The 11,785-nt window shown below is 34.7% G+C and overlaps 1 long non-coding RNA gene across 5 annotated transcripts; it reads right to left on the reverse strand.

The window, feature by feature from the left end:
* Positions 1-4,229: 4,229 nt before the first annotated feature.
* On the reverse strand, positions 4,230-6,466 carry LOC111912795 (uncharacterized). 5 transcript variants are annotated; one of them, XR_002857358.3, is made up of 5 exons: positions 5,922-6,465; positions 5,773-5,825; positions 5,397-5,498; positions 5,017-5,118; positions 4,230-4,796 (listed from the first exon to the last, which is right to left on the reverse strand). It is a non-coding gene; the product is annotated as an uncharacterized LOC111912795 (long non-coding RNA). The 5 variants fall into 5 exon arrangements; XR_008231938.1 differs by having other exon boundaries at positions 4,230-4,564; positions 4,647-4,796; positions 5,397-6,466; XR_008231935.1 differs by having other exon boundaries at positions 5,773-6,465.
* Positions 6,467-11,785: the final 5,319 nt, after the last annotated feature.

Here is an 11,785-nt window from a genome sequence, read left to right on the forward strand (position 1 = left end):
ACCCGCTGACTCGTCGAGTCCCTATACTCAGAACTCCCAATCCACAACTCCACTCACCGAGTCGCCCCAAGAATCGCCGAGTCCAAAAAACCCTGAGTTCTTTCTCACTCAACTCACCGAGTCGTCCCTCGACTCACTGATTCACAGCTCAACCCAAAAATGTTAGGACCTCACGACCAGACTTGTCGAGTCCAAGAATAGACTCGCCGAGTCCAAGGCTATCTTCAACCAACCCGTCGAGTTGTTCTTCCAACTCGTCGAGTTGCTGCTTATCTTCATCAAACTCGCCAAGTACACCCGTGTGACTCGCCAAGTACCTCTAGCTCTTAACCCATATAGAGGCTTTCCAAGCCATGTAGGGTCTCCAATCCATAGATCTACTCTTATACAAGCCATCCATCATGTAAAGTGGCAAAATTTACGTGAATCCAAGGAGATCTAAGCACAATACACTCTAGGGCTATGTCACACCTAGAAATTTTTGGTGCCTTGTAACTACAACACTTATGTCAACTACGAATCAAAAACATGAAAGCATGCATGATGCTTACTCTATGACAACAGAATTTCAATCAAACACTTCATACAAGCACTACAAATAGTCAACAAATAATTGGAAACCCTAGAAGTCCTTGTTTAAGTCCTTTTTGGACTAGGACTTCCTTATTGGGCCCAATGGACCAATAAGCTTCCAATTGGAATATCATGGGTTAAAGCTCTTGAATGGGCTCTAATTGGACCCACTTTCATTTATTTTAATATTATGGGCCATATTGAGCCTAGAATGAAATAAGATATTTAAATGAACCTCATTGGGCCATAACTAACCTAATTAGCCTAATGAGCCAGAAAAATCATTACTTGATTTATTTTGGGCCAATAGTTATCTAAATTAGCTATGATTTGGACTTAGGCATTTAAGGGCCCAACTCCTTCCTTTTTCTCTCCAAATCTCGGCCCAAGCCCAAAAGAAAGGGAAGAGTTGACTTCTTGCATGCCACATCATTTTTGTATGGGGGATAACTAGGCATTACACTTCAAACATCCATGCACTTCTCATCTTTCCATGCAAGCTCACTCTTTCTTCTTCTCCCTCTCTCCCTCTCAGCCGAATCCAAACAAACACACACACACTTCACTCAAAATTCTCTCAAGGAAACTCTCTCCATTTCTCTACAAACTTTTGAGATTTAAGAGACTTTCAAAGAGATTCTTCCACAAAATCATCATCCAAGGTAAGTTGATTGTTTGATCCATGCTTTAACTCACTTCTTTTCATCAAAAATCATCTCTTAATCCATTCAAACTCATGATCTTGCATCTTAGAGCACATTAAGTTCGAGATCCTCCAAGAAAGGTTCCTAGGATCGAATTCTTCTTCATCTTTTCCTTCCAAAACCGAAACCAAACCCAAGGTGAGTTTCATACCCCTTCCTTTTCGGTTTTTATGAGTTTTATGGGGGAGAATACAAGAAAATGTGTAGATCTATGTGTGTGATATCATGTGTTTTGTGATGATTTTGTTATCAAAAAGTGTGTAAAAACCGAGATCTAAGGCATGAGAAAGGAAATAAACATAACTTAAGTTATTATACACTAATCAAGTCAACAAAAATAGTTTCTGAGGTTAGGATGAACATATCCTAACATAAAACACATTTTAGGGCTTAAAATGTCAAAAATACAAAACTTAGGGTACAAACCGACAAATTTATAGTTTCTGGAGAGTCAAAAGGTTCCAAACAGATTCTATAATAATTTTTCTGAACAACAACATTTTTAAGGGACATAAAGTGTAAATTTTGAACCTAATGGGCTAGATTTGGGCTTTTCGGCCCAATAAGCCTCAAAATGCGAGATTTATAAGTTTGAGGGGCTGAAAATGCAACTTTCTGTAAAACAGGGAGTAATCAGCATAATAAAATGTTTTTAAGGTTCAAAAATGTTTTTCATTATAAAAAAGGACTAAAAATGCAAACTTTTTAGATTTTGGGCTAAAACTGTAAAAGTTGTGAAAAATGAGTCCTTAACTGAGAAACACTTCTCTAGAGGGGCTGAAGCTGCCACTAAACAAACTTTGGGGTTAAAAACGTGTGTTCATCAAATAAAGTATACCAAAGTGTCAATAAAGGTGTTTTAAGGACTAAAAATGAAATACTTTTATATAAAAGGACCAAAGGCGTTATTTTTATAAAAGGTAGGAAATGAAAAGGACCAAACTACATTTTCAAACAAAATAAATCAATAATACAAAATACAAACCCGCGACTATCGACAAAACGGAAAACAATTACACTTTCAACAATAAATATCGGTACAAAACAAATTGATTCGGTCTCGAATCAACAACAAAACAAAATCGTCAAACCAAAACAATTCGTTAAACACGTGCTAACTATGATAAGCCAATATACAAACTTTGGGCTTGGAAGTTTCAAATCATGCTTGTTAGGCCTTGCTAGCCCAATAACATGATCTTTGGGCCCGAAGGGAATATATGCTTACGCGATATTGGGCCTTCTATGACCCAATTTCACGTAAAAGGACTTTCAATAGCTCTAATGTGTTATTGGGCCCTAATGGCCCATTAGTACTGCTAACGAGGTCGAGAAGTCAAATGCGAGTGGGACTAAGTGCTTTTGGCATTCCTGATAGCCTGGAATAACTCATGGAAGTAAAAGGGGGCTTCGTACCCTCCTTTCTTCTCGGTTGACCGACTTATGAGAAATCGAGTAAACATATTTGTGGCGTTAATCAAGAGAAGTCAGGGTGGTTGGATTAAGTGAGTAGTACGGGCGACGCCTTAAGGATCGTTCGTAACCTGTGGTTATAAACTAGTCATTTTCAATAATGCGTGATTGTAACAACTCACAAACCTTAATTAATCCAATGTCACCTGGGTAATCAAAAACATTCGTCGCATCGGTATAACAATAAACAAGTCATGTAGTTTACGTATTGGGAAAACATCGGGTTTTCCCGGGGAGTTCAACATTTTCACTTGTGTGATGTATACAAAGTTCAACAATGATACATGTTTTAACAATCAACAAGCATATTTACGGATCTTCACACTTTTTATAAACAAACATTTTTTTCACAGAAAATATCGGATTTTCTGGGTTTTTCAAACTTCAGCAAATCATTTTACCATAACATTACTTATGAACTCACCAACATTTCATATGTTAACGTTTTCCAAAATAACTTGTATTCTCAGGTAACAGGTAAGCCGAAGAATAAGTATCAAGAAATGTCATGGTGTTTTGTTTAAATTATCTGTCAGACAGTTTATGTTATGGACTTGTAATGTCTAAAACAATGTACTGAATGTAAACGATATAAGTTGTAATATTCCAATGCATGGTGATGATTTGTGTTATGATTCATGTATATTCATTGTGATGGTATTCAATTTTGAGTCACAAGAGCCCTCGGACGTTTCCGCCGTCCGGTTCGGGGTGTGACAGGCTAGGGTTTGGGACTAAAAGGCTTCATCAACAACTCTTGAACAAGGACTTTATGCTCTTTTGGATCATCACTACTCTAAATCTGAGGTAGCAACCTGAGATCCAACCTTCAAACTCAAGATAGCACTAGATATACTCCCAAAAATCCCACAATTGATAGATCTAGATGGATAACAGCCCAAGCAACGAATCATTACCTCAAGAGAAGACTCCAACAGAAGAATAAGCCAAAACCTTGTAAAGCCCCTTGCTCCAAGCCTCTTAATCTTCAAAGATATCTTCAACAAACACTCCTTCAAGGTCCAAATGCTCTCTAATTTTCTCACAAACGAATATTAGGGTTTTTGAACTTCAAGGGAGAGTAAAGAGGCTGGGAGAGAGGGTATTATGTTCTTTATATAGTGCTCAACCCCTGGGATTAGGGTTTTCTCCACACAGCACCAACTCGCCGAGTCCAGCCACCGACTCGCCGAGTTGGCCACTTAACACGCAATCAGAATCGCGACTCTACTCGCCGAGTCTACCCATGGACTCGCCGAGTTGACCATTCACATTTTCACTTTGAACCATGAACTTGGGTTCCTGAACTCGGGATGTTACAACAATTACAATACAATTGGGGGTAGAAAGGGTAAAATGGTCCAAAACCATAAATGATGCATGAGGGGTAACCAGTATTAAACGAAACAAAAGATGTTGAAGATAGTTGATAATGAAAGTGGGTTAGGGTTACCTTAATTAATGGCAATAAAAGTAAAATAACATAAAAAACAATTAACTACAATTGAAAAACTTATAAACATTAATTCAAAAAAACAAATAACCACTAACTGCAGCAAATCCAAAAGAACAATACAAAAAACAAAAAAAAAATTAACAAAGTTAATTCTAAATCACTCATCAACATCTGATTCATCAAAAAGTTTCGTGACTCGATTTCGAGATTGAATGGAAACTTTCACTTTCTTTTTCAGTGGTATGAATGGTAGATCTACACCCAAGTCTTCATCTTCACATAGATCTACAACTTCTTCCCACTTCCAACATAACAAAGCCAACTTCCTTTTTTTCTTTTCTTGCCAGCTTCTCCTCTTCTTTGGCAATTAAAGAAACATGAAAGAGAAAAACAAATTTACATGCATATCTATCTGAAAACAAAACTCATAAAATCGTTACCTCTTCTGAAATCACCCTCTCCAACTGGGATTTGTAGGGACTGAAGTGAACACTAAAGTCGATTATTTCAACACTATCAGAATCAGAGTGACATGTCGATTTTGATACCTCTGAATGTGTATTGACTTTTCCATCAAAATCTCCAAATTTCTACAAAAAAAATTACAAAGAACACAATTGCTAATACATATGAAATCCAAATTTGAGAAATAAATGAAATTTAAATTCAACGAAATTGAATATACAATGAATTACAAATCAAATCAATCTATTACCTACATAATAAGTTCACCTTGTGTGAAGAAATAATAGACAAATTGCAAACAATAAATACAAACCATAGAAATCGATTGAAGAATTTAATTTTTACCTTAGGTGAGCAGATGTCAGACGAATTGGAATCATTAGGATCAAATGTCGATTGTGATACATCTGATAGTTGATTGACTTTTCAATAAACATCTTCAAAGTTCTACATAAAAATTAAACATAACACAATTGTTAATACATAAGCAATCGAAATTTGAAACATAGTTGAACCTTAACTTCAAATATACATCGACCTTGAAAATACAATCAAGTAAAAATCAAAGGATATGATTACAGAGACAAAAAAGCTTACCTTATGTGAAGAAACAATCAACGAATTGCAAAACATAAATGTATGGAATTAATTACTTATAACAATTTAAACAAACAAATGCAATGAAATACAAAGAACAGAAATCAATTAAACAATTGAATGTTTACCTCAGGTGAAGGTATGACAGACGAATTGGAATCATTAGGATCAACTATCGATTTTGATACATCTGTCGGTGGATTCATTTTTAAAGCAACAACTTCAACGTTCTACATAACAAGTATACGATAACACAATTTTTAATACATATGAAATCGAAATTTTAAACATTAATGGACATTAGCCTCAATTATATATCGAATTTGATTATACAATAGACTAAATATCAAAGGAATCGAGACAATAAGTTAACCTTACGTGAAGAAAGAATATACGAATTGGCAAAAACATTAAATCAAACGAATCAATTAGTTTTACCAATTGAAACAAACAAATGCAATGAGATACAAACAATCGAAATCGAGTAAACAAATGATTTTTTACCTTAAGTGAAGGTATGTCAGACAAATCGGAAGCCATTGGATCAACAGAAGCAACTATTTATTCCAACAATTATCAATCGACAACTATGATTAAAACAATTACAGTGAAATTCAACTCTTTATATAGACAAGACAATTAATCTAAACCACCTGATTTCTAGCAATCATGGAATTGTGTGCTGCGAGGTTGAAGACGACTGTGCGCCTCCAATAACTGAAAAAAACCTGTAAATGGCATGCTGGAAGGTTGAAGAAGTAGTTGGATGATGGCTTCTGCGGTTTAGGTTAAGCATCGAAGAAGGACAAACGTGGGAAATCAAGGTGAATGAAGATGGTTGAAGAACGTGGAGAAGAAAAGGACGAGGGAGTTGATGGTCTTTCTTGTACTCCAATCAAAGAAACCTTCACACACAATCGTGTAGCCAAGAGAGAAATAAGGGGGAGATCATGGGAGGAGTTACAGAGAAGCGAAACGTGGGAGGTAGGGGAGTCATCGACAAGAAGCGAAGGGAACCGCCGGAAAACTGTAAATGTTGAGTTATTACGGCTGTGATTGAAAGTTGGGGGAGTTTGAACAACTAGGATTTGGACGACAGTTTTTCCACTCACCGTCGTCAATAAAATAAATAATGTTCTTATCCAAAAAAATTAGTAATACAGATTTGTTATCTGATTACCTTCTAATTTCTAATTTGATGTAAACTATTTAATTGTTTTGTTAAATAAGACATACAAGTTAATAGCAAAAATATATATATATATATATATATATATATATATATATATATATATATATATATATATATATATATATATATATATATTGTATCTTGTAAATTGTAATGGTGACAAGAGCAAAAGTACTAATAAAATATTTAGTTTTCTTGGTTTTTTTATAATTAGAAGATTTAATAAATTTTTACAATAAAATTACACACGTTTGACGATTTATGACCACCTTTTTGGGGTTTGGGAGTTCACATGTGTTGTGTACGATTGTTCACTAAATTTATGTGGACTGCTCACTCCTCCATGTGAGTTTCACATCTTCTTTGTACTACATCAAATTATACTACTAATTAGGTTGTTATATTATTTTAGGCTACTGTGGAACGTTTTGATTTTATGACTTATGATGACTTGTGAGACATAAATATTTTCGTAATGGAAGTTTTCATCATGTTATAATTTATGTTATACTGGACTCGAAGGCCGAAGCATAAAATTAGTCTTATTAAACTCTATGGTTACAAAAACAAAACTTATTGAAATTTATGTTCCACATATTTAAACCATTGAATTAGTTGAATAACATGGTTATTATGAGACACGATCCAAATTCAACTTAATATATATTTGACTGTGTGATGATAGGTCGAATGTTTTAACACTATCAAATATACATCTCACGATTAGGCCAGTGGTGTGATGTTGAAGTTTAAGTTCCGTCTAAGACATGTGTGAAATTAAGAGTAATTTAAGAACAAATTAGGTTTGCCGTTAAAAAGGTTAGTTATTTAAATACAATATTGAAATAAAAACGAATAATTGGTGCTCGTGGCTTTTAAATTTGTAAACGTTGCATTGCTAAAAGTTTTGAAAGATCCGCGATAGAGGGACCTATAAATTAGTAGAGAGGAAACAATAATGACAAACTGATATAAAATGATAGGATCTTAACAACTTAATAGATTTACTTTATAACAAGAATGACTAATTACCAATAAGATAGCTAGCAGAATTATAGTATAAAACTACAAAATAGACTACAAACAATAACTAGACACCAAGATACCAAACACCCAATAGCCTAACAATATCATATCCTTTTATAACAACAATAACTTATTAGCAATTAGATAGCTAAGAAAACTATCTACAACTACAAAAGCGACTAAAAAACAATCATTAGACACCAACATACTAAAACATCTTATATACTTTATTATTATTAGAAAAAAAAAACTAGTATATAACCCCATTGATTTTTTATTAAATGTCTATTACTCAATTAACATTATTTTATTTTAAAACTGGAGTTTCTTACATATAGAGAAAAAAATCAAATAAACATGCTATTAAAAATGTTTCCCAGTTACATCAACCTAGCAAATAAATATATTTGGCCTTATGAGAAAGTTGGCGATTTTCCATTTACCATAACTGTTTGTTACTATGGTTACCATAGGGTTTTTCTAAACTATGGTTTCAGACAAAAGTGATTATATAGTGGTGATAGAAATAGTTTTAAAAAATGTTTGAATGAAATTTTATAGTGACAAAAATCTGTAATAAAGTTATTTAACAAAAAAATTGATTTAGCTTATACATATAAAATACTAAAATGCTAAAAAGCTAGAAGAAGTTAAAAAAAATTAAATAGTGAATACTTTTTAAAATCTCGTTTTTTTGAAGCTAATGAAGCTAAGAATGATTGGTATGGTTCCAAACATTCACGTTGCGAGGTAAGAATCAATATCTTCTTTTATGTACCATTTTTTTGGGGGCAGGGGTGGGGTGGGGTGGGGTGGTGTTTCAAGTATTCAATGTCGTTGCGAGGCTAAGAAGAAAAAAATAGAGGAAGGAAGAGAAAAGAACGGGGTGTTGCTCTCTGTGACATCCTTATTTTTGCGGTTAGAAAATACCGATTTGTTGATGCTTATTAAATTAGAGTATTCTTTTAAAAAGATTAATTGTGCATGATTTGTCTAAAAAACATGATAATAATATTATCAAAGCATTTTCGAAAAAACATGTTTTACTTATAAAATTCGGGATGTCATTGTCAATACAGAAACATAAGCATAAACCGGAACTTACAACATCTTAATATACTAACGGTTTACATCTCATTGAATCTCTCATACATCATTAGTCGAGTATCTTTATTTACTAACATGTGATTCAAATAAACTGAGTGGGTCAGGTTGGGAAACCCGGTGAGTAATAGAGTTTTCAACCCATAATAATATAGTTAATATATTTAATTATACAATTAACCCAATTTTCCATCCTCATTATCTTCATTATGTTTAAGGATATACCCTAATGATCATCTATGCTGACAATATTAGTTCAGGGAAACCTTTGTGATACTTGTCAGTAGGTTTTCTTCTATATTCATTCCTAATGATTTGTCCTAAGGATCATCTTCTTTACGGATAATATTATTTTAGGAAATCCACCCACATTACATGTCAATAGGTTTTAGAGTACATTTTGTGAACACATAGTTCAAAAACACTTACAGGTTACGAGCCTACTAGCGTTCCACTGGACTGCCTATAATAGTCTGTGATTGTCATCTATACTCTGCTAGATTACTACATCGTTTAGTATTGCAGTACTAGTAAGTCAAGGCCTATTATTGTTTTCATCTTTCATCACCCATCTGTGACATCCCCAAAATCACGGCCAGAAAAGACCGATTTCATTTATGCTTTTTAAAATATTTTCAGAGTAAATCCTTTTGATTTAAAAGTGTTGCGGAATTTGTTCCCAAAACAAAATATGATAAAATAATATTTATCAAAGCATTTCATCAAGAGATGCATTTTCATTATATAATCAAAACTCGGGATGTCATGTTCCGATACAGACCATAAAGCATAAACGATAGCATTACAAGTCATTCAACAAATATATACATATACAGACTTGTAAACAAAACAACTCGATGATTCATCCATCTTACGCCCTTGCGCCACTTCCTGTAATACAAATAAAACTGAGTGGGTCAGGCTTGGGAGCCTGGTGAGCATATAGGGTTTTCAGCCCACAATAAATAAATTATATTTAATTTCACCAACCAATCACTATCCCGATTACCCATTCCCGTTATCCTCACTTTACGTCCCTAAAATAACATCTATCTCAAGGGACCTAATCTAGGATTTTCATCGGGACGGACATCACTGCGAAGGGGTTTCCTCAACAATAGATATCCTATAGGCAACCATGAGGGGGATAGAGTACATCGGTGAACACATCGTTCACAACACCTACAGGTTATGAACCTGCTAGCGTTCCACTGGACTGTCTAGAAAGAGTCCGTGGTCGTTATCCATACTCCGCTGAATAACTAGATCAACAACAACAACAACATCGAGGCCTCGCATCTGTTTATTACACACCAACTATCTACCCATGTTCTACCCAACATATTAGTAGATAAAATATATATTTTCATACATAGTTTAAAACCTGTATATCATTTTCATTCAATATATATATTCCACATAACAGATGAGGCATACCCACGTAACACGTATTTCATAGAAAGCAATTCAGATCTATGAGATGGAAGAGGGTGAACATACATTCACACACATAACAACAAATTCTACACACAACACGTATTTCATATAAAATACTTCATAATCATGCGTTAGAAGAAAGTAACTACACACTCACACATATAAACAACAATATATTTAATACACTCGAACCATACTTGTATTATTATCGTGTTTATGAAAGGTAGTATACACTCACTTGATCAGAAGACGATCGGACAGCACTACGACTTGCAGAAGTAGAAATCCTCAGCAGATCTGGAAGATCTTCACAAAAATCGAACTTCTCGCGGGCAGAGCTTCGACTCGGGAACCGCACCTCTCGGGATCTTCGGGATCTCGGGACTTGCCTCGGGGCTCGAGAATAATACCGTGGCTTCGGGGTATTTCTGGCACGCAAAACGATGCAAAACGGGAGAGAGAAGAGAAGAAATTAGCAAAAGACTCGGCTGCCTTCGGATCCTATTTATAGGAGGCTGGAGCCTCGGAGTACACGGGGCGTACTGGCCTCCGAAGTCGTCACTGCATGCGTCATCCGAAATGTCGACACTCTTCGGAGTACGCGGGGCGTACGTCGGATCGGACCGCTGACTCCTCTTCGGATAATACCAGAATTAAAGATTAAAAATAATTACAAATTATTTAATAAACTTCGGAAATTCATATCTTCTTCATACGAACTCCGTTTTCGACGTTATTTATATCCACGCGAAGGTGAGACTACGCTCTACAACTTTCGTTTAGACTCCGTCGGCTAATTTTGACTTTATTTTTATTATTTATTTTTAATAGGCTGCGACAGAAAAACTTCGTTATAAATTCATAACTTCTTCGTTTCACGTCCGTTCTCGCCTAACTTTTTATCGCTTCGATACCAACAACGAGACCTTCGATCCTCGTTTAGAATGCTTCGGCTAAAAACCGCTCGATCTCAAATCGAGTATTTCAGGCTACATACCGCTAAGTCGAAACTTCGATAAATCATAACTTCCTCATACGAAGTCAGATTTGGGCGTTCTATATATATTCGGAAACCTCGTTTCAACTACTACAACATTATCCAAAGATATTAAGTTTATTTTACACTTAAATTTTGGCGCTTATTTTTATTCTTAATTAATCAGACCACATAATTAAGCAATTAAGCACAAAACACATAATACTCAAATAATACATTCTTATTATTTCAAAACGGGTTACAAAGGTTAACCTAGACTATTAAATTGCTAAAAATGGCAAGCCCGGAAACACAGGCGTTACACCATCTCCCTCTCTATTCTATTCAACCATCGTTACCTATTTCTACCTAAGACATTATAGGTAAGAAAATACACATATGGTAAATCATATAAAAATCATCTTATAATATTTCATCTAACACAAAACATTTTTTTTTGCACATAAGCACATATAACATTTTATTTATTTAGATACTTCATATCTCTGTGTAAGATGAAAGTAACTATGCACTCACCTGTCAAAATATCTCGTAGTTGGTGAATCGGACAGAGCTTCGCCTTACACCTTTTTTCCAAAAGACATAGATGTACATAACGCTAAGTCTTAGTCTAATTTCAAATTTCATGGGACTTATTATCCTAAGGACTTAGATTCCTCAACAACCCCAAAGTCTACATCAAGATCTATCAAGTAAGGATCAACCATGTAAGACAGTCGAGAGGCAGGACCATTTCGGCGTATAGCTTTTCTAAAATCTAA

Source organism: Lactuca sativa, chromosome 1 (genome assembly GCF_002870075.4).
Source record: "Lactuca sativa cultivar Salinas chromosome 1, Lsat_Salinas_v11, whole genome shotgun sequence".
Classification (NCBI taxonomy): Eukaryota; Viridiplantae; Streptophyta; class Magnoliopsida; order Asterales; family Asteraceae; genus Lactuca; species Lactuca sativa.